The 24,089-nt window shown below is 36.0% G+C and overlaps 1 long non-coding RNA gene across 1 annotated transcript in view; it reads right to left on the bottom strand.

Moving 5' to 3' along the window:
* LOC118152959 (uncharacterized) overlaps window positions 1-24,089 on the bottom strand; it is a 328,047-nt gene that overhangs the window by 19,603 nt on the left and 284,355 nt on the right. The window contains exon 9 of the long non-coding RNA XR_013525713.1: window positions 15,043-15,076. This is a non-coding gene — a long non-coding RNA (uncharacterized LOC118152959). The remainder of the gene's footprint in view (window positions 1-15,042; window positions 15,077-24,089) is intronic.

Genomic DNA, 24,089 nt, shown 5'->3' with positions numbered 1-24,089 from the left:
GTATGGAACCAAAAAGGAGCCCAAACAGCCAAAGCAATTATCAGCAAAAAGAAGAAAGCCAAAGGAATCACATTACCCAATTTGAAACTATATTATAAGGCTACAGTAACCAAAACAGCATGGTTGTGGTATAAAAACAGACACACAGACTAATGAAACAGAACAGAAAACCTAGAAATAAAGTCACACACTTCTGGCCATCTGATATTCAATGTGGTCAACAAAAATAAGCAATGGGAAAAGGAGTACCTATTCAATAAATGATGCTAGAATTACTGGCTAGCCATATGTAGAAGAATGAAACTGAACCTCTGCCTTTCACCACATATAAATATTAACTCAAGGTCAATTAAAGATTTAAATGTAAGACGTCAAACTATAAAAATCCTAGAAGAAAACCTATAAGATAATTTTCTTTTTTTTTTTCTTGAGACAGAGTTTCACTCTTGTTGCCCAGGCTGGAGTGCAATGTGTCTTGGCTCACTGCAACCTCTACCTCCTGGGTTCAAGCGATTCTCAGCCTCCCAAGTAGCTGGGATTACAGGCATGTGCCACCAGGCTCAGCTAATTTTTTGTATTCTTAGTAGAGACAGGGTTTCACCATGTTGGTCAGGATGGTCTCCATCTCTTGAACTCGTGATCCACCCACCTCGGAAAATAATTTTCTTGATATCAACCTTGGTAAATAATTTTTGGCTAAATCTGCAAAAGTAATTGCAGCAAAAAAAAAAAAATTAACAAGTAGGACCTAATTAAATTAAAGAACTTCTGCACAGCAAAATAAACCATCAACAGAGTAAATGAACAACCTTAAAAATGGGAGAAAATATTCACAAACAAAAGCTATTTTTAGTGCTATTGAAAGTAGAATTATTTTCCTAATTCCCTTTGCAGATAGTTTGATGTTAGTCTATAGAAATGTGATCAATTTTTTTTTTTAATTTTTTATTGGATTTTAGGTTTTGGGGTACATGAGCAAAGCATGCAAGACAGTTGCATAGGTACACACATGGCAGTGTGCTTTGCTTTTCTTCTTCCCTTCACCCACATTTGGCATTTCTCCCCAGGCTATCCCTCCCCACCTCCCCCTCCCACTGGCCCTCCCCTTTTCCCCCCAATAGACCCCAGTGTTTAGTACTCCCCTTTCTGTGTCCATGTGTTCTCATTTTTCATCACCCACCTATGAGTGACAATATGCGGTGTTTCATTTTCTGTTCTTGTGTCAGTTTGCTGAGGAAGATGTTCTCCAGATTCATCCATGTCCCTACAAATGACACAAACTCATCATTTCTGATTGCTGCATAATATTCCATGGTGTATATGTGCCACATTTTTCCAATCCAGTCTATTATCAATGGGCATTTGGGTTGATTCCAGGTCTTTGCTATTGTAAACAGTGCTGCAATGAACATTCGTGTGCATGTGTCCTTATAGTAGAACGATTTATAGTCTTTTGGATATATACCCAGTAATGGGATTGCTGGGTCAAATGGAATTTCTATTTCTAAGGCCTTGAGGAATCACCACACTGTCTTCCACAATGGTTGAACTAATTTACACTCCCACCAACAGTGTAGAAGTGTTCCTTTTTCTCCACATCCTCTCCAGCATCTGTTGTCTCCAGATTGTTTAATGATCGCCATTCTAACTGGCGTGAGATGGTATCTCAATGTGGTTTTGATTTGCATCTCTCTGATGACCAGTGACGATGAGCATTTTTTCATATGATTGTTGGCCTCATATATGTCTTCTTTCGTAAAGTGTCTGTTCATATCCTTTGCCCACTTTTGAATGGGCTTGTTTGTTTTTTTCCTGTAAATCTGTTTGAGTTGTTTGTAAATTCTGGATATCAGCCCTTTGTCAGATGGGTAGACTGCGAAAATTTTTTCCCATTCTGTTGGTTGCCGATCCACTCTAGTGACTGTTTCTTTTGCCGTGCAGAAGATGTGGAGTTTCATTAGGTCCCATTTGTCTATTTTGGCTTTTGTTGCCAATGCTTTTGGTGTTTTGTTCATAAAGTCCTTGCCTACTCCTATGTCCTGGATAGTTTTGCCTAGATTTCCTTCTAGGGTTTTTATGGTGCCAGGTCGTATGTTTAAGTCTTTAATCCATCTGGAGTTAATTTTAGTGTAAGGTGTCAGGAAGGGGTCCAGTTTCTGCTTTCTGCACATGGCTAGCCAGTTTTCCCAACAACATTTGTTAAACATGGAATCCTTTCCCCATTGCTTGTTTTTGTCAGGTTTATCAAAGATTGTATAGTTGTATGTATGTTGTGTTGCCTCCAGTGCCTCTGTTTTGTTCTGTTGGTCTATATCTCTGTTTTGGTACCAGTACCATGTTGTTTTGATTACTGTAGCCTTGTAGTATAGTTTGAAATCCGGTAGTGTGATGCCCCCCGCTGTGTTCTTTTTGCTTAGAATTGACTTGGCTATGTGGGCTCTCTTTTGGTTCCATATGAAGTTCATGGTGGTTTTTTCCAGTTCTGTGAAGAAAGTCAGTGGTAGCTTGATGGGGATAGCGTTGATCCTGTAAATTACTTTGGGCAGTATAGCCATTTTCACGATATTAATTCTTCCTAACCATGAACATGGAATGTTTCTCCATCTGTTTGTGTCCTCTCTGATTTCGTTGAGCAGTGATTTGTAGTTCTCCTTGAAGAGGTCTCTTACGTTCCTTGTGAGTTGTATTCCAAGGTACTTTATTCTTTTCGTAGCAATTGCGAATGGCAGTTCGCTCTTGATTTGGCTTTCTTTAAGTCTGTTGTTGGTGTAGATGAATGCTTGTGATTTTTGCACATTGATTTTATATCCTGAGACTTTGCTGAAGTTGCTTATCACTTTTAGGAGTTTTTGGGCTGAGGCAATGGGGTCTTCTAGGTATACTCTCATGTCGTCTGCAAATAGAAACAATTTGGCTTCCACCTTTCCTATTTGAATACCCTTTATTTCTTTTTCTTGCCTGATTGCTCTGGCTAGAACTTCCAGTACTATATTGAATAGGAGTGGTGAGAGAGGGCATCCTTGTCTAGTGCCAGATTTTAAAGGGAATGCTTCCAGTTTTTGCCCATTCAGTATGATATTGGCTGTTGGTTTGTCATAAATAGCTTTTATTACTTTGAGATACGTTCCATCGATACCGAGTTTATTGAGGGTTTTTAGCATAAAGGACTGTTGAATTTTGTCAAATGCCTTCTCTGTGTCAATTGAGATAATCATGTGGTTTTTGTTTTTGGTTCTGTTTATGTGGTGAATTACGTTTATAGACTTGCGTCTGTTGAACCAGCCTTGCATCCCTGGGATGAATCCTACTTGATCATGATGAATAAGTTTTTTGATTTGCTGTTGCAATCGGCTTGCCAATATTTATTGAAGATTTTTGCATCTATGTTCATCATGGATATTGGCCTGAAGTTTTCTTTTCTCGTTGGTTCCTGCCGGGTTTTGGTATCAGGATGATGTTGGTCTCATAAAATGATTTGGGAAGGATTCCCTCTTTTTGGATTGTTTGAAATAGTTTTAGAAGGAATGGTACCAGCTCCTCCTTGTGTGTCTGGTAGAATTCGGCTGTGAACCCGTCTGGACCTGGGCATTTTTTGTGTGGTAGGCTCTTAATTGCTGCCTCAACTTCAGACCTTTTTATTGGTCTATTCATAGTTTCAGCTTCCTCCTGGTTTAGGCTTGGGAGGACACAGGAGTCCAGGAATTTATCCATTTCTTCCAGGTTTACTAGTATATGCGCATGAGTTGTTTGTAATATTCTCTGATGATGGTTTGAATTTCTGTGGAATCTGTGGTGATTTCCCCTTTATCATTTTTTATTGCATCTATTTGGTTGTTCTCTCTTTTCTTTATAATCAATCTGGCTAGTGGTCTGTCTATTTTGTTGATCTTTTCAAAAAACCAGCTCTTGGATTTATTGATTCTTTGAAGGGTTTTTTGTGTCTCAATCTCCTTCAGCTCAGCTCTGGTCTTAGTTATTTCTTGTCTTCTGCTGTGTTTTGAGTTTTTTTTATCTTGCTCCTCTAGCTCTTTCAATTTTGATGATAGGGTGTCAATTTTGGATCTCTCCATTCTCCTCATATGGGCACTTATTGCTATATACTTTCCTCTAGAGACTGCTTTAAATGTGTCCCAGAGGTTCTGGCACATTGTGTCTTCATTCTCATTGGTTTCGAAGAACTTCTTTATTTCTGCCTTCGTTTCGTTGTTTACCCAGTCAACATTCAAGAGCCAGTTGTTCAGTTTCCATGAAGCTGTGTGGTTCTGGGTCGGTTTCTGAATTCTGAGTTCTAACTTGATTGCACTATGTTCTGAGAGGCTGTTTGTTATGATTTCAGTTGTTTTGCATTTGTTGAGCAGTGCTTTACTTCCAATTATGTGGTCAATTTTTGAGTAGGTGTGATGTGGTGCTGAGAAGAATGTGTATTCTGTGGATTTGGGGTGGAGAGTTCTGTAAATGTCTATCAGGTTTGCTTGCTCCAGGTCTGAGTTCAAGCCCTGGATATCCTTGTTGATTTTCTGTCTGGTTGATCTGTCTAGTATTGACAGTGGAGTGTTAAAGTCTCCCACTATTATTGTGTGGGAGTCTAAGTCCTTTTGTAAGTCATTAAGAACTTGCCTTATGTATCTGGGTGCTCCTGCATTGGGTCCATATATGTTTAGGATCGTTAGCTCTTCTTGTTGTATTGATCCTTTTACCATTATGTAATGGCTTTCTTTGTCTCTTTTGATCTTTGTTGCTTTAAAGTCTATTTTATCAGAGATGAGAATTGCAACTCCTGCTTTTTTTTGCTTTCCATTAGCTTGGTAAATCTTCCTCCATCCCTTTATTTTGAGCCTTTGTGTATCCTTGCATGTGAGATGGGTTTCGTGGATACAGCACACTGATGGGTTTTGGATTTTTATCCAATTTGCCAGTCTGTGTCTTTTGATTGGTGCATTTAGTCCATTTACATTTAGGGTTAATATTGTTATGTGTGAATTTGATACTGCCATTTTGATGCTAAGTGGCTGTTTTGCCTGTTAGTTGTTGTAGATTCTTCATTATGTTGAAGCTCTTTAGCATTCAGTGTGATTTTGGAATGGCTGGTACTGGTTGATCCTTTCTATGTGTAGTGCCTCTTTTAGGAGCTCTTGTAAAGCAGGCCTGGTGGTGACAAAATCTCTGAGTACTTGCTTGTTCACAAAGAATTTTATTTTTCCTTCACTTCTGAAGCTCAGTTTGGCTGGATATGAAATTCTGGGTTGAAAGTTCTTTTCTTTAAGAATGTTGAATATTGGCCCCCACTCTCTTCTGGCTTGTAGTGTTTCCGCCGAGAGATCTGCTGTGAGTCTGATGGTCTTCCCTTTGTGGGTGACCCGACCTTTCTCTCTGGCTGCCCTTAGTATTCTCTCCTTTATTTCAACCCTGTTGAATCTAACGATTATGTGCCTTGGGGTTGCTCTTCTTGCAGAATATCTTTGTGGTGTTCTCTGTATTTCCTGCAATTGAGTGTTGGCCTGTCTTGCGAGGTGGGGGAAATTTTCCTGGATGATGTCCTGAAGAGTATTTTCCAGCTTGGATTCATTCTCTTCTTCCCCTTCTGGTACACCTATCAAACGTAGGTTAGGTCTGTTCACATAGTCCCACATTTCTTGGAGACTTTGTTCATTCCTTTTTGCGCTTTTTTTCTCTGATCTTGGTTTCTCGTTTTATTTCATTGAGTTGGTCTTCGACTTCAGATATTCTTTCTTCTGCTTGGTCAATTCGGCTATTGAAACTTGCGTTTGCTTCGCAAAGTTCTCGTATTGTGTTTTTCAGCTCCTTTAATTCATTCATATTCCTCTCTAAGTTATCCATTCTTGTTATCATTTCCTCGAATCTTTTTTCAAATCTTTTTTCAAGGTTCTTAGTTTCTTTGCATTGATTTAATACATGATCTTTTAGCTCACAAAATTTCTCATTATCCATCTTCTGAAGTCTAATTCCGTCATTTCGTCACAGTCATTCTCTGTCCAGCTTTGTTCCCTTGCTGGTGAGGAGTTTTGGTCCTTTCTAGGAGGCGAGGTGTTCTGGTTTGGGGTGTTTTTCTCCTTTTTGCGCTGGTTTCTTCCCATCTTTGTGGATTTGTCCACTGGTCGTCTGCGTAGTTGCTGACTTTTCGTTTGGGTCTCTGAGTGGACACCCAGAATGTTGATGATGAAGTATTTCTGTTGCTTGGTTTTCCTTCTACCAGTCTAGCCCCTTCGCTGTACGACTGCTGAGGTCCGCTCCAGACCCTGCTTGTCTGGGGTGCACCTCTAGCAGCTGTGGCACAGCGAGGGATGCTACCAGTTTCTTTTTCTGCTATCTTTGTCCCAGGATGATGCCTGCCTAATGTCAGTCTTTTTGATATAGAGGGGTCAGGGAGCTGCTTGGGAGACAGTTTATACTTTATACGGGTTTAATTGCTGAGCTGTGCGCTCTGTTGTTCCTTCAGGGCTGTTAGGCTGCTATGTTTGATTCTGCTGCAACAGAGCTCATTAAAAAACCCTTTTTTTTTTTCTCAAATGCTCTGTGTTGAGGGGTTTGGGCTTTATTTTTGGATGTTCGATGAGGTGTCCTGCCCAGCTAGAAGGCAGACTAGCCACTGTTTGGTTGCCGAGGCTCCGCCCTGCTGTTGTGTGATTCGCCCTGTTCCTGAAGGCTCTGCTGTGGTCTCTGCCACACCCTGCGGCGGAGTCTCTTCGTTGTAGCGTGTTGCCTCAGCAACGGCAGGCTGCGTCAGCAGTGGGCGTGTATCTCAGTAGGGACGGGTTGCCTCGGCAACGGCTGGCTGTGTCAGCAGTGGGCGTGTATCTCAGTTGGGGCGGGTTGCCTCGGCAATGGCTGGCTGCGTCAGCAGTGGGCGTGTATCTCAGTTGGGGTGGGTTGCCTCAGTAGTGGTGGACACTCCTCCCCCACAGAGCGTCTCGGACCGTCTGCTCGGGATAGTTTGAAATCGCGGTTTTGTTCGTCCCACTGGGTATCCCAATTCCTGCAATCCCCTGGGCTGGGCTACTGTCCAAGTCTCATTCAGTCTCAAGTCCAGCCCTCTCAAGTCTCAGGTTGCCGGTTCAACAAGGCACCTGGACAAGCGCGCCTCGTGGGGATTGCTGGGTATGGCCAGCCGCCGCCGCCCCGGCTGCCGGCCCCTGCCTGGCGTCCCATGTCTTTTTATACTTGGGAGTTTCCCCGTTCTGTGGGCAACAAAGATCAGTCTGGAAATGCAGCTCTGACTCACCGTTTGCGGATTCAAAGCGAGCTCCTATCCTGGGTTGTTCTCACAGCGCCATCTTGAGTCCTCCCCCACGTGATCAATTTTTATAGTTGATTTTGCATCTTGCAACTTTATGAAAGTTGTTTACTATTTATAATAGCTTTTTAATGGTGTATTTAGGGATTTCTATGCATAAGGTCATGCCACCTACAAATAGGGGCAATTTCACTTCTTCCTTTCAAATTTGGATGACTTCTATTTCTTTTTCTTGTCTAATTGTTTGGCTAAGACTTTCAGTACTATACTGAATAGATGCAGTGAGAGTGGACATCCTTACCTTGTTCCTGGTCTTAGAGAAAAGACTTGTTTTTGCCATTGAGTATATTATCTGTGGGATTTTTAATATATGACCTTTACAATATTGAGATACTTTCTTTCTTTACCTACTTTGTTGAGTGTTTTTAGCATAAAATAGTGTTGAATTTTGTCAAATGCTATTTTGTGCATCTATTGAGTGATCATGTGATTTCTATCCTTTATTCTGTTAATGAGATATATAAATTGATATTTGTATATTAAATAATCTTTGCACCCAAGGGATTAATCCTGGTTGATCATGGTATATAACACTTTGAATATGCTATTGAATTTGATTTGCTAGTGTTTTGTTGAAGATTTTTGTATCCATATTCTGAGGAATATTAGAATGCAGGTTTTTGTTCTTGTTGTGTCTTTGTCTGGCTTTAATATCAATATAAGCTGGGCCTCCTAAAACGAGTTTGAAAATGCCTCTCCTATTTAAGTTGGAAAATTTTAAGAATGCTTGCCATTAATTCTTCTTTAAATATATGATAGAATTTAACAGTGAAGTCATCTAGTCCAGGGCTTTACTTTTTGGGGGAGCTTTGATTATTGATTAAATTCAGTTCGATCTCCATAGTAGTTGTAGGTTCATTCATACTTTCTCAGTCTTTATGATTCACCTTGGTTACGTAGCATGTTTCTAAAAATGTGTCAATTTCTTTTAGCTTATATAGTTTGTTTGCATATAGTTATTCATACTAGTATCTTAGAATTCATTCATTTCTATGGTACAAATTGTCATGTCTCCTCTTTCATTTCTGATTTTATTTGTGTCTTTTTCCTCTTTTTTCACTAGGTCTAGATAAAGGTTTGTCAATTTTGTTTCTCTTTAAAAAAAAAACTTAGTTTTGTTGATTTTTTTACTATTGTTTTTCTGTATTCTACTTGTTTATGTTCTAACTTTTATTTTCCTTTTCCTGCTAATTTTGGGCTTAATTTGTTCTTTTCTCTACTTTCTTGAGATTTAACCTTAGGTGGTTTATTTTAGGTCTTTCTTTCTTTCTTTCTTTTTTTTTTCAAATGTAGTCATTTATCACTACACACCACCCTGTTAGTACTACTTTTGCTGTACCCCATAAATGTTGGTGTGGTGAATTTTCTTTCTATATGTCTTAAGATATTTTCTAATTTGCCTTTGTTTTCTTTTTTGCATTGATTGTTCAAGACTGTGTTTAATATTTACATATTTGTAAATTTTCCCCTCTTCCTTCTGCTATTGAGTTTTTGTTTTATTTTATTTTGGTCAGAAAACACACTTAATATAATTTCAATATTTTAAAATATTGCTTTGCCTTATTTTGTAACTTAAGATGTGACTTATCCTGGAGAATGTTATGTATGTACTTGAAAAAATAAAGTGGATTGTTATGCTTTAGGGTGGAATGTTCTGTGTGTATCTGTCAGTTTCCTTATGTTTACATTATTTTTCAACTACTCTGTTTACTTATTGATCTTCTGTCTGAATTCCCTATTCTTTACCAAAAGTAGTGTATTATATTTCCCTATTATTATTGTATTGTTGTCTATTTCTTAATTAAGATATGTCAACATTTGCTTTATATAATTTGGTGCTGTATTGTTGGGTACACATATGATTCAACTTATTGTATCTTCCTAATGGATTGGACCTTTTATCATGATATAATGTCTTTGTCTCCTGTGATAGATTGCAATTTAAAGTCTATTATGTCTGATACAAGTATAGACATTACTGCTCATTTTCCAATTCCATGAATTATCTTTTTCTCTCTCTTCACTTTCATCCTATGTGTATACTTAAATCTAAACTGAGTTCTTGAGGAAAGTATACAGATGTATCTTTTATTTTGACCCATTCATCCATTTTACATTTTTAGATTGGGGAGTTTAATCCACTTATATTTAAAGTAATTATTGATACAGGAGAATTTAGCATTGTTATTTTGTTCATCATTTTCTGTTAGTCTGTCCATCATTTTTTTCTTGCTATCTTCCATGGTATTTTATTGATTTTTTATTGATATGATTTGATTTATTTTTTTTTCTGTGTAACTTTTGCAGGTATTCTCTTCATGAGTACCGTGAGGTTTACAAAAAATGTAACAGTCAATTTTAAGCTTACAAGGTAAATTTAATCAAATAAAAAAACTCCACACTTTTATTTTCACCTTCCATACTTTATGTTATTAATTACTCTCACAATTTACATTTCCTTATGTTGTGTATCTATTTAACATAATTTTAAGTTATAATTAAAAAATATTTTTATCTTTTAACTTTTACACTAGAACTAAAAGTGATTTATTTAGCAACATTACAGCATTCTGTATTGGCTATATATTTACCTTTACCATCTTCTGTTATCATTTTGCATGCTTTCCTGTTCCTGCTTAGTGTTCTTTCATTTCATGTTGAAGACTTCCTGTAACAAACCTTGTAAGTGAGTTCTAGTGATGATGACCTTTTTCAGTCTTTGTCCTGAAAACACAGTATCTCTTTTGTTTTGAAAGATAATTTCGTTGGGTTTAGTATTTCTATTTGACACTATTTTTTTAAATAAGGAGTTTGATTTGATAATTTCAGTTCTGTCTCTCTCTCTATTTATTTTTTATAAGATCTTTGCTCCTGTCTGTCTCTTTTTATTAGACTCTCATAGTGCATATATTGGTCAACTTTACAGTATCACATAGACTAATGTTCTTCTTTTCTGATTGAATTATTTTCAATGACTTGTCTCCAATCTTGCTAATTAATTCTTTGCTTGACCTAGTCTGTTGAATCCATTTCACAAAATTTTTAATTCACTTATTGTATTCTTAAGCTCCATAATCTATCTTGGTTTTTTACAGTTATCTTCCATCTCTGTTGAAATTTTCACATTGTCCATGCATTATTTTGTTGACCTTAGTCAGTATCTTTATGAACGTTGTTTCTTACACTTTCTCAGGTAAATAATTTATCTCTATTTCATTAGGGTCAGTTTCTGGAATTTTATTTTGTTCCTTTGTTTGGAGCATAGTCTCTTGTTTCTTTATATTTCTTAAATTTCTATACTTGTATCTGTGCATTGGACAAAACAGCCTCCTCTCCCAGTCTTTTAAGACTGGCCTCATAAAGAAGAAGACTATAATCAATTAGCTTATCCAGAGATTCCAGGATCTTTTCAAACCTTCCTACTGCTCCAAGCTTCTTTCTTGTTCCTTGTAATTTCCAAATGTCTAGAGTTTTCCAGGTCATATCAGTGCACTGGAACAAGTAAGACTGAAGCAAATTCCTCAAGTGTCCTCTCCCAAAATATTGGATTATTTAATGTTTCATTTAATTATTTCTTTCCTCCAGGAGAAGGTAGAAGTTGGGTTTTTTTTTTAATCATGCCTTCTGTGTGAATCTGGAGAGAGGCTATGGCAACTACCAACCTTAATCTACATTTCACTAGCCCCCAGATGGGTAGATTGCATCTGTTTTTGTCAGTGCCTCAAGACAAGACAAAAACTAGTTTTGGGGCAGCCCTCCAAACTGCGACATTGGATTCATTGATCAACTATTTCCCTCTCAAGGAGAAGCTGGGAACTGGGAAACGTTTCTCTACTTGCTTAGTACTGAGATAGGGAGAAGAGCTACGATTACTTCCAGGCCAACCTTCTGTCTTTGTTTATGCCCCAAGTGGTTAGATTGTGCTAACCCTATCGGGGCTACAAGCTTGGCAGGACAGAAGTCAGTGCTCTGGAAAACCCACAAAGAAAAGTTGGATGTTGAACATGTAGGCAAACTTTTTCCCAGCCCTGAGAAAAGTTTTGATCTGGGGGGTCTCTTCTTGATTTTGCGACATGTGCTGAGGGGGTAAGGATTCCTGTGTGAATGTGTGACAAATTGTCTACTGATTTCAATGAATCTGATTTCACATTCATAATTCTAAGTATTCTCTTACGGAAATAAGATACAAGCCAAACCATTAGAATGAATCATCTCATTTATTTAACAAAATATCAGAAAAGAAGAAGAATGGCAGGCTTCTAAGAAAGGCTCTTTTCTGGCTACAAAAGTGGCTAAGGTGTAAATTGAGCCTTTAGATTTGTACAATTTGATTCTGAATTTTTCACAAAGGGAATTTGTCTGCAAATCATTCTTGAATCAGTGCAGCTGTAGTAAAATGAATGGTTCTAATGCTTCCTATTCTGTCATCTTGACAATGTCACTCTTCTTGCTATATTTTATTTCCATTCTTTTCTTCTTTCTCCCTTTTCCTCCTCTTTATCTGCCTCTTTAAAACTTCATCTTGTTTTGCCACTTTTGCTTTATCTTTTTCTTTGCATTTTTCATATAGTTGTATTCTTACATTTTAAATTGAGAAGATATATTTATCAGAATCTATTTTGTTCCCTTACATCTTTCTGAGACCAATTCCTCTACCTAAGTTACTTTTTTTTCTTTTCTTTTTTTTTTTTTTTTTTTTTTGAGACGGAGTTTCACTCTTGTTACCCAGGCTGGAGTGCAATGGCGCCATCTCGGCTCACCGCAACCTCCGCCTCCTGGGTTCAGGGAATTCTCTTGCCTCAATCTCCTGAGTAGCTGGGATTACAGGCACGCGCCACCGTGCCCAGCTAAATTTTTTGTATTTTCAGTAGAGACGGGGTTTCACCATGTTGACCAAGATGGTCTCAATCTGTTGACTTCGTGATCCGCCCGTCTGGGCCTCCCAAAGTGCTGGGATTACAGGCTTGAGCCACCGCGCCCGGCCCCCTAAATTACTTTTTTAACAGACTAATGAGAGCCTGTTTTGTAGGCCTGGGATTCTTCTTCTTTTGATATTAGGTTAAACATCTGGTATGATTTATTACACTGGTATGGCTATCTTATTTCCAGAAGCACATAAGTAGATACTAAGAATTATGAATTTTTTATCACTTTATTGTGAGTTTCTGTATCTTATACATTCAATATTGAACGTAAAGTTAGGTTGGCCACATCACCTGTTTGATCAGTCCCTTCTCCTATCTGATCCTTCCCTCCTCCGTCAAGATTACAGAAGAAAAAAAGATTTAAAAAACTCTGATTATTCACTTCTTTTAAAATTAGATGCATTAATGAAACCTCTCAGGATGTTATTGACTCTCTAGTCCTTGTTCTAGAGAATGGTGAATAGGCTGAAAATGGAATCTTTACTTTAAAAACAAGAATCTTCTATTTCTTTTGCTGTTTCATTTGATGCTTCTTCATGTGGAATTGCAGCATTCCTCATTTGAAGGATGCGGGTGTTTTTTTTCTCTCTCTTTACTAATATTTTTAATTTATTATCTTAGATATTGGAGCAAGAAATATTTATGACTGTTTATTCTTCTAGCTTTTCCAGAAAGTTTCCTCTCAAACTACAAATTAATAATTAATCTTTTGAATGCTTGGCTTCAATTTGATACAAACATGCAAATTCCGGTCAATTAAAAAATAACTTTAGATGAGCATTTGGGTTGGTTCCAGGTCTTTGCTATTGTAAATGGTGCTGTGATGAACATGTGCATGCATGTGTCTTTATAACAGAATGATTTATAGTCCTTTGGGTATGTACGCAGTAATGGGATTTCTGGGTCAAATGGAATTTCTATTCCAACCCAAATGCCCATCAATGATACACTGGACAAAGAAAATGTGGCACAGATACACCATGGAATATTATGAAGCCATAAAAATCAATGAATTTGTGTCATTTTCAGGGACATGTATAAATCTGGAAATCATCATTCTCAGCAAACTGACACAAGAACAGAAAAGCAAACACCACATGTTCTCACTTATAGGTGGGTGTTGAATAATGAGAACACTTGAACACAAAGGGGGAACATCACCACTGGGGTCTGTTGGAGGGGGGCTATGGGAGGGATAGTGAAAGGGAGGGTGAGGGAGAGATAACATAGGAAGAAATGTCAGGTATAGGTGATGAGGGGATGATAGCAGCAAACCACCTTGCCATGAATGTACCTATGCAACAATTTTGCATGATCTGCACATGTACCCCAGAATCTAAAGTCCAATAAAAAAATAACTCTAGAAATTACTTTGTGATTCTCTAACTCTAGGGTATTATAGCATCATAGGGTTAGTGTTTTATATATAGTTCAGTATTATGGGAAACTGGAAGAAGCCTGTTTTCCAAACTTCGTTGAAAAAGGACCATTCCTCTCTCCAGCTAAAAATATGAACAAAAAGAAGATTTTTTAAATTGTCCCAACACCATGAGACATACTTTATAATATTAAGCTTTTTACATACATTAATAACACAAGATGTAAGCAATTTATACAAAATTATTGTGTGAGTTTCACATATGCACATGTGTCTACACACAATGACATGATCAATTAGATGTTTCTCTCTATAAATAATGCTTGCCATGGGCCCATAATGCTTAAGTTTAGTTGCCAATAATAATAAAGTTCATGGCTGATTGTATATATTTACAATTGATTTTTTGGGATGTTGGCACAGTTTCAAGGTCTAAGAAAATGTTAGGATGAAAAAGCATATGTGTTATTCTCCTAAAGTTGAATGTTAGAATCCTGTTCAATATTTAAAATATAAGCTAGCTTTTGAAATAAAGAAATTGCTCTGAACAGATTTAATATGGTTCTTTTCAATGCAATAAGTGCATTATATATTTTGTGAAATAAATGTAGAATAAGTTTAAAAATAAATATATTCAGCCCATTTACAATACTCTAGTGAAATACATGAGTATTTCACTACATGTTTCACTGACAAAAAATAATCACATAAATCTTCCACACACAGCTGCAATTTAGTGAAATATGCAGTTTTCTGTTTTCTATTACTGTATACAGTATAAATTCTTCTGCTGGGAGACAGATTGTGACAAATTTGCAAACAGCATCTGTATTCATACATTTGAAACATTAATTTATCCAGCAATAAAATCTTTGATTTCCCAAAAGGAGAGTCATGTCTGAGAACTAATGCCTATTTTTGAGACTTAACTGAGTTTTCAATGTTACTCATTTTCTCATGAGTTACGTGCTCCCACGGAAAAATATACAACTTAACAGCAAGTACAGAGCGTTAAAAGGGTCACACAAAACATAAATCTGTATGCCTACTTTATGTATGTGTATAATTCATATAAATAAATTTTTGACTACCTACACTTTCCATTGTGGAAAATGCTTTTGTTAGCAACAATATCAAAGGAATAACCAGGAAAGCTCTATAATATATACACTGATTTCAATGCTTAGGTACTACATTTTTTGAAATGATAAATTTTGCTCTGGGCATAAGAGTAAAACTTCTTGAAATAGAAAAATAAAGCTTATGTTTATCAACCAGTATATGGTTTATTTCCAGAGACAATAAATTATGTAAAATCAAAACAAAGTAGAATTATATAAGTGAAATCTAAGTATTTATGAAGTTTCTTTAAAAAAAAAACTCTAGAATTTTATCTATCACTAAACAAGAGCCAATTTCTAACTCACCTTTTTTAAAATGATTAATGTGGTGGTATACAATCTGCAAAAAAGAAAGCACTTCAATTAGCCAATTTCGCATACCTTGTTTTGCTTTTAGCTTTTGTTTGCTTTTCCTAATATCAGTTATATATTTAGCTAATTCTTAACATCTACTTCAAACTATTTGAATTCTTATAATTTATTTTTTTACTCAACAATTGCTATCCAAAAATAAGACATTTGAACAGGTTATTTTAAAGCAATTCTGAAATTATCTTATTATCCTTATAATCTTCTCAGGAAATGATTAGTTTCACCAAAACCTAAGGAGGCAAAACCTCTAAAACTCCTCGAAGTATCATGGAAAGATTAACCTTAACCTGGGTTTCCATTGTTTTACTGTGATCTTACAAACATTGATAAAAATCATATTTAAATACGTGCAAAAATATTTTTAAATGTTATACTATGAGTTTTTAAAATTCAAACAGCTTTCTAAGCTATTTGAATAGTGACAATCTGAAATCTGCATCCATGCTGCTTTTTTAATTAAAATTTTACCCAAAGGAAAACAGTATTTAACAGTTTGTGAGCTTACTCTCTTTAGAAATTGTGTGGTGAATTGTTTGCTCGTAACATAAGGTGCTCTAATGTCTTGGGCTTTTGCCTGTAACTGTCTGATTTTTTTTTTCCACTGCTGTTACACTTTTGACCTAATTTAATTGACATAGGCAATGGCGTTCACATTGTTTGCTGACTGATTACCTGAACAGGTAGTGAAAAAATTCAAGCCACAAACCTGTGTGGGACATTCATTTCAGTCACACTCAGTTGGCAGAGAGGGAGTATCACTCAGAAAGAGAACCCACAGAAACTTTATTTTGCAAGAAGGCAGTGACCCTGGAGAATTCTCCAACCTCCACGTTTATGAATTTCTCATTTTTAATTAATTTCTTCTTTCAAGTCAATACATTTTCATATATCATTGTCTCAGAACTGCTGTAGGGATAGAAAAATCTGAATTGCTTCACTGTTGACATATGTGTTAGGTGTGCCTGGCTCTCACCTTCTAAACCTGAGGAGAATGTAATATTAGCATCTTGTTTTAAGAACTTATCACTCATCTGTCTTCCATTGATTTCAGCTTACTCTAAAACTCAAGGAATCATGAAAGTTTGTTTGTACTGGTTTGGTTTTAGGTTTTTATATACATATTCTTTTTAGCCATAAAGAGAATTAGAAAATAAGCCAAGTTTTACTGCGTCTTCTTAAAATTCTAATATCACTGATAGCCACCTCAATTAGGCAAATAATTTAGCTTTCTCAAACTTCCTTCAGTATGGTGAAAACTTTTCCGTAACTTCTGTTTTAGTGTTCTTTCAAGAAATATAAAATAAATAAAATACATCGGCCTGGCGCAGTGGCTCATGCTTATAATCCCAGCACTTTGGGAGGCCAAGGCAGGTGGATCACGAGGTCAAGAGATGGAGACCATCCTGGTCAACATGGTGAAACCCCGTCTCTACTAAAAATACGAAAAAATTAGCTGGACATGGTGGAGCGTGCCTGTAATCCCAGCTACTCAGGAGGCTAAGGTAGGAGAATTGCCCGAACCCAGGAGGCAGAGGTTGTGGTGAGCCGAGATCACGCCATTGCACTCCAGCCTGGGTAACAAGAGTGAAACTCTGTCTCTAAAAAATAAATAAAATAAAATACATCAATTACAGAATGAATGTTTTTTTTTGTTATTTATTGAAGGTGAAAAATTCTTATGAATGCATTGCTTGGATTAGAATAGGCCTATGCATGGATTGAATTAAGGGATTTTAGGGGCCCTTAGAAAGGTGGAATTATTTCTAAAAATATGTCCCAGAATTGGGCGATTTCCTATACAGCCCTAGGATTCAAGGAAGAGGTAACACTTTCTGGAGTCCATTCATTCAAGGACCCTACTTTGCTGTTCCTCAAGCTATGCCACTACCTATAGGAGGAGGAGTTTACAAGAGCCAAAGGGTTGTATCCATTCCGTTGTAACACAATCCCATCTGTATCACTCCAAGCACCTAAGCACGGAGAACTCCAAAACTTCATGTCAAATGTCTCCAAGCCTATAGTCAGGGAAGATACAGGTTGTTCTCACATGTCTTTGCAGCCAAGGGCTAACTATGCTAACACCCTTAAACCACAAGAAGGGCCAAAGGGTCAATGTTTGCAAGAAGGGAATGATGGAGATCAAACTGAAGTCAGGGAGTCCCTGTGCATCTAGAAGTGGCTACTCATGGTGGGGCATTACCACAGAAGGGAAAGATGGAGAAGATGTGGAAGATGAATATAGGATTGTCAAATGCATTCTTGGTTATCAATTTATAACTTGACATAATATTAAAACTTTTAGTCACTTAGTCTACTGCCTCCATTTATATTCTAATTTGAGGAAATATTAAGGAGGGCTGCCTGAATGTTTATCTTATTTGTGTGAAATCAATTGCTTTGACTGAATCAGGATAATATAAGAAGAAAGAAATAAGTTGTCTCACATAAAATGGATTCACATACAAATGTTCCCCTCATATGTTATGAGATCTGTATTATTTTTCAAGAAAACCAGCTTCTCTGGTCTTTTTGTATTTGTCAGCTGGGGTTTTGTGAAGAATATGTATGTTTTTTGGCACATACCTGGGATGTTTTCAGTGCTGAAAACAATAGCTATTCTTATTAGTAATACTGGCGTTAAACTAAAACATGAGGAAAGTTATTTTTTAAAATATGCTTCACTACAAATGAAAAGTCTGAGAGCAGGAGTGTACAGAAGTAAATGAAGAAATGGCATTGTCTCTGCGTATAAATTAAAGAATAGGAGTATGACCAATCACAAAAAGAAAAAAGAATGGCATGTAATAATCCTGCCCATAGACCAAAAAGAGTACCAGCCTACAATGTGGGCAAATACTGAATCTTGGTGCAGGCTCCTTAAGTCATTTAAGCACAATGTACTTCCAACAACGCTAATGAAAAAGAGTATCTAAATCATGGCCAACAAAACTTACAGATGTAGAGCTATGTATTTTCATGTGAACATTCTTAAAATAATGACTTAGCCTACCGTAAGGGAGATAGGAATGTGATACGATATTTTTTAAATGAAATTGGTGCTCTTGATTTGATCACACTCTAAAATTCACCCAACATTTAATATAACTCTAGTTATTAAATTTTTCTGACATTTTTCAGGAAATACTTTCCGGTTTAATCAAGCAAAGGTATTCCAAAAGCAAGCTAACAAACTCTATCAAAAAAAATACTTATAATTGAAAAACAATTTAATTTTAAGGAGTTTTAATAAGTAAAAACAAGCCCTATGGTCACCAAATATTCGTCATCAAGTAACTAGAAGTTCATAACCATTCTCTTTTATAAAGATTAAAAGACTGTGTTTTCTCAAATGACAATTTAGAATGTTACAGTGCTATGAATGAGAAGAAGAAAAATCCTTTCCATATTTGGCACATATATGTAGTATTGACACTTCAATGCCAAGTGTGCTATTTCAGAATTGCTGACTGAAACCTATGAAAGGCTTTTTCTTTATGGTGATTGCTGCTTCAGTTAACTTCAGTACATTTGACCTTTTCTGTCTGCTCTGTGGCATCCTCATTATTTTACCTCATCTTATTAAAGTCTCTTCTTTTTTACCTTTTTCCCTGCAGTTTTGTATCTTAGAATGTTGTCTTTGTTACAGATATCTCTTTCTATTGAGTTTTATAAGATTCAGTGATCTGGCAATCAAAGCACAATATGGTCAGCTTGCAGAAAAGGCCAGGCAATATCACTGTTTGGAACAAGATGTGGAATGACTTGACCACTGTATTCAAAATCCTGGGCAACCTGCTTTTCATGTGTCAGCCATGTTGCGCTTCTGCTCCATTTGATAGGAAAGTATAAAAATGCATCATTGGTTATACCTCACTACGAAGTATTGTGATAGAACTGTTATAATTGCTCACAGAGAGAAAACAAAACAAAAAAACACAAAAACCTTCTCAATTGTTTTAAAGGTGGATTGGATTCAGCTTCCACTTTGTTTCAAGTTTATCTTTACAAAATGGTACATTTACATTAGTATAATTTTCTGGTAACTTTTTAATGTCATCTGTTCACTTGAAAATCAATTTTCAAAGTATTTACTAATTTTCTGTGATAAAATAATCACCAGTATCGTATCTTGCTGACACATTTTCACTAATTTTCAATTTTTTTGCCCTGTATACACAACATATACTATTACTAGTTACAGTATGTGGTTAAGTACCTTAAAAATTATAATATTGTATGTAAGTCCTCTTTATATTAGAAGGAAATTTCACAAAATATTATTCAAATATAGATTGAGGCCTCCTTTATTGCAGGAGGAATGAAAAATGGTGCAGTCAATTTGGAAAACAGTTTTGTAGTTCCTTAAAACGGTAAACACAGAATTTTCATATGACCTATCAATTCCATTTATGGGTATATATCAAAGACAAGTAAAAGCATATGTCCACACAAAACTCTTGCACAAATGTTCTTAGCAGCATTGTCAATAATAACTAAAAAGTAAAAACAACCTATATAGCCAGCAAGTGGGGTATGGACAAACAACATGTGGTATGCTTCTATAATGGGATATTATTCAGCCATAAACTGCAATAAAATATGGATTTATAATACAATGTGCTGGATCTCAAAATGAGTGAAAAGAATTCAGTTAAACAATCATGTATTGTATGATTCAATTAATATGAAAAATCCAGATTAGGCAAATGAATATACAGAAAGTATATCAGTGATTGCCAGAAGCTGGGGTAGGGAGAAAAAATGGGCAGTGATTTCTAATGGTTATGGGCTTTTCCTGGGGGCTGATGAGGTAGTCTAAAATTAGACAGTGGTGATTATTGCACAACTCTGTGAACAAAAGTCACTGAACTCACTGGTTAAAGTAGTAAATTGCATGTGAATGAAGCCGCTACAAAAATAAAATGGCTCTCAGATGTCAGCCTGCCTTGGAGACCATCTTAGATGAATAAATATTTCTTGTCTCAAGTCATATCTTCTTTCATAGTCCAATGACATCAAATGATTTAGCATAATAGGTGTAAAAAATATTACCCTCTTTTCCCCAACTTGGGACAGATCTGACTGTTCGGGTACCTAGATATTTGGCTGGATTAATCATTTGGAATGCATAAGCTCAAATTCCTTCCCTGCCAATTCCTACTTCCTTCCTTGCCCTTCTGCAAGTGTTGATTCCAAGGGCATTCCCTAACAAATGTCCTGTGCTCTAGTCTCATTCTTGGAGTCTGCTCCCAGTGGAAATAAGCTATAACAGAGATCTTAAGCAATATGTACAAAATTATAACCCCATGACTTTGAGTATGCTTTTCTTTCTAGAGATATTTCTTCACTTTTATTCTTCTCATACTTAATTCTACTCATCCCTCATAAACCTAATTCAAGTTCTACCTCTTTCTTAGTTTCTTCAACTACTCTAGTTAAGGATGAGCTTTACCTTTTAGACAATTAACGTGCATAGAGTCAAGACCTCCAGCTCAGTGAACAATGACAATATAAGTTTATAATGGCTTCACAAACAGCCAATGTATTAATATCAGGTATAACAGCATTGATACACTCTCCTTGGAATGTTAGGAACCGTGCTTTTAAACTTCCGTTCCCTTGCACTCCTGCTCTCGCCCACCAAAATACTCTGGTGCAATGTAAATACAAACTGTTAGATTTTCTCCCACTGCCTCATTTGACTAGCCTTAAAAATAAATAAATAAACAAATGAAAAGAAATTTTCTTAAAATTATAGAATATTTTACTGACTACAGGTAATTTTTTATTCATGACATCAGTGGTGAACATCCTAAAACAAAGTTTAGGAAATGATTATTGGGGGAAATTACATGGATGATATCTTCAGATTCATATCTATCTATATAGATATATACACACACAGGTAACATGAAGTTAACTAGCATTTGGGTAATTATTGAACCATATAACAGAAACAGTGATGGATTGTATATAATGATTTCCTCTGTAGTCAGCATGACATATTCTATAGTTCTGGAGAGTAAATGTAGCTTCAGCAGTTTATTTTTCTAGTGATAATGAACAAATGTACTACTTTCATTGCTTTTTCTGTGCCACACATTATTACAATGAAAAGAAAGAAAAAAAGAGAAAGAAAGAAGGAAAGAAGAAAGGAAGGAAATAGAGAAGAAAGAAAGAAAGAAAGAAAGAAAGAAAGAAAGAAAGAAAGAAAGAAAGAAAGAAAGAGGGAAAGAAAATAAAGGTGGTTTTTAACTGACCTCTCAATGATATTGTCTAATCTGTGATGACATAATATACCTAGCTCCTGAATGAGCCACTGTTTGACTTTGAAGATGGACTTTCTCAAATCTAAGCTCAATCTAGGAAAATCTGTACTCAGGCCTCTTTTCAATGAATATTCTAGTGTGTGCCTATTGCTCCACAGAGTTCAGCCTAGGCACCAAGCTCTGGGAGAATTTTTAGTAGTGGATAGACCCTTATGTATCCTGATCCATGCCCACAGACACTTACTTCTTTTACTGTAAGAAAAATTAATTTTATGGGAATCAGGTTTTCTTTTTTATTGTTGTTCTTGCAGTTGATCATTAGAAAGAAACACTGTGGTCCAAAACAGTCATGGAATGACAAAGTCACAAAGCACTGATGTCTCTGATTCATGTACCCTCCAGGTAGCTGCTTTGCAAACCAGGGATTTCAAAGATTAGCAGTTTTAAACACAGAAGGCTTGATCACCCCCTAATTCTAAAACAATGGCTGTTGATTAATCCTATATTTATTTAATAAATTTATGTAATTGTTCCAGATACTTACATTCCTTTTCCCTAGATTACACACAAATCCTTGCCTTGATGAATCTATTTCTTTCCCTGCCACTGATTGTCATGTGCATCCTGATTTTACAGAGGAGAAAACTAATAATTGAAAAGATTAAGTAATTTACTCAACATCATCCAGTTAAGATTGAACACAGGACTACCTCACTCCAAAATATTAAATCTTTATACTACTAGGAACATAAAATACCTTGAAAGTCGAGATATATTAACATGCATTTCAATACCTTGATATAGGGAGTAGGCTGTCAGTATTAATGTAACTGAAGTTTGAATGCTCATTTTATAATTCTCCTATAAGAAGAGTTTACTTTTTAAATGAGTTTAAAAATTCCGTTGAAGAACATAATTCATGTTTATTGAAAAGAGATGGAAATGTTTTGGCTTCCATGCTGACAAATTGCCTTCTGAAAAATAGCTCTCTCCTCTTTGCTTGCAAGACAAACTAGATGTGAAGAATTTTTCACAAAGTATCTTTTTGATACTTTGTAGCTAGCATTTTACTTCCTCTTGGAAGCTCTTGGAATTCTGTCTTGAAGCTGTCATCATATGGCACTTACTTTATCTTGATATCAAGATACATATTTAGATAAAGAAAACTGGAAAGATATTTAGCTGAATAAGACGTTCTTCGAACTTAAAGGTAAAATGAAGTTTTACTATTTAACTACTAAATACATAGTAAAAAATATGATAAAATTCCATCAAATAAATAGATGAACAAGAGAATTAAATATTGGAGTATGGTTCTAAGCATCTTAAGTGCTGCCAATAAGAAATACAATTCCCACCTTAATTATTTTTTTATAAAAATATGGTTAAGGAGGAAAAAGGAAGGAAGAAAGGAGGATGAAGTCTTGCTCTTCCAGTTTTTATTCTAGCTGCATACCCATTCTGAGCACTGGCACACATGGTCATGGAGGAAATATGGGTTGGTGTAATGGATTGTGTGACAGAAATTTGGCATCATAGTGGCCACCATGTAGTGCTGCTCAGACTCCTTCTTCAGGACGAAGTTATTCATTCTCCATCTGCCAGGAGTGTTGACTATTGAGACCTGACAGCTGATACACTTTCCAGGAAATTCCCTCAGATAATGAAACTGATTCACCCCAAAATATACTCCCTTCCTGGGGGCAGCCTACTTTCTTCCACTGTTGTTACAATATTCCACAGTTATTTCCCTGATCTATATATACCTTTCTCTTTCACTCCAAATGATAGATAGTCATAATAAACTATTGACAAATCCAAATTTTATAAAAAATAAATTTTATTGTGCATATTTGAGGTTTATAACATGACATTATGGTATACATATAGACAGCAAAATGGTTACCATAGTGAGGCAGATTTACATATCATCTCACAGTTACTTTTTCTGTGACAAAAGCAGCTAAAATCTAATTTAACAAAAATCTCTAATCCAATGCATTTTCACTAACTTTAGTCCTCTTGTAAATTAGATCTCTAAACTTGTTCATTTTATGTGTTTGCTATTTTGTATCCTATGACTTACATCTCCTTATTTCCTTTTCTCCCACCTCCAGCCATGGTAACCACTGTTTCATTCTGTACCTCTGCATATTTGATTTCATATATGTATTCCACATATAACTGAGATGATGCAATAGGTTTCTTTATGTTCATGGCTTATTTTACTTAATGTAATGTACTACAGGTACACTCATGTTGTGGCAAATCACAGGATCTCCTTGTTTTAAGGAGAAATAATATTTCATTGTGGAGATATACCACATGTTCTTTATCCATTCATCTTTCAGTAGGTATTTAGTTTTCTTCCATATCTTGGGGGTTGTGAATACTGATGAAATAAACATGGAAGTGTAGATATTTTTACAAGGTGGTGATTTCATCTCCTTTGGGCATTTACCCAGAAAAAGGATTGCTGGTCATACAGTATTTTTATTTTAAAATTTCTTTACAAAACTCCACATATTTTTTTCACAATTACTATACCAATCACATTCCCACCCAAAGCATCCAAGGGTCGCCTTCTTGCTGTAGCCTTACTAATATTTGTTTTTTGTTTTTGTTTTTGTTTTACTTTTTATAGACATCCTTACTGGTCTTAGGTGATTTAGTGGTTTTAATTTTCATTTCTCTGACAATTAGTGATGTTAA

The sequence above is a fragment of the Callithrix jacchus genome, chromosome 1 (genome assembly GCF_049354715.1).
Source record: "Callithrix jacchus isolate 240 chromosome 1, calJac240_pri, whole genome shotgun sequence".
NCBI lineage: Eukaryota > Metazoa > Chordata > Mammalia > Primates > Cebidae > Callithrix > Callithrix jacchus.
This window is presented reverse-complemented; position numbering and strand designations above follow the sequence as displayed.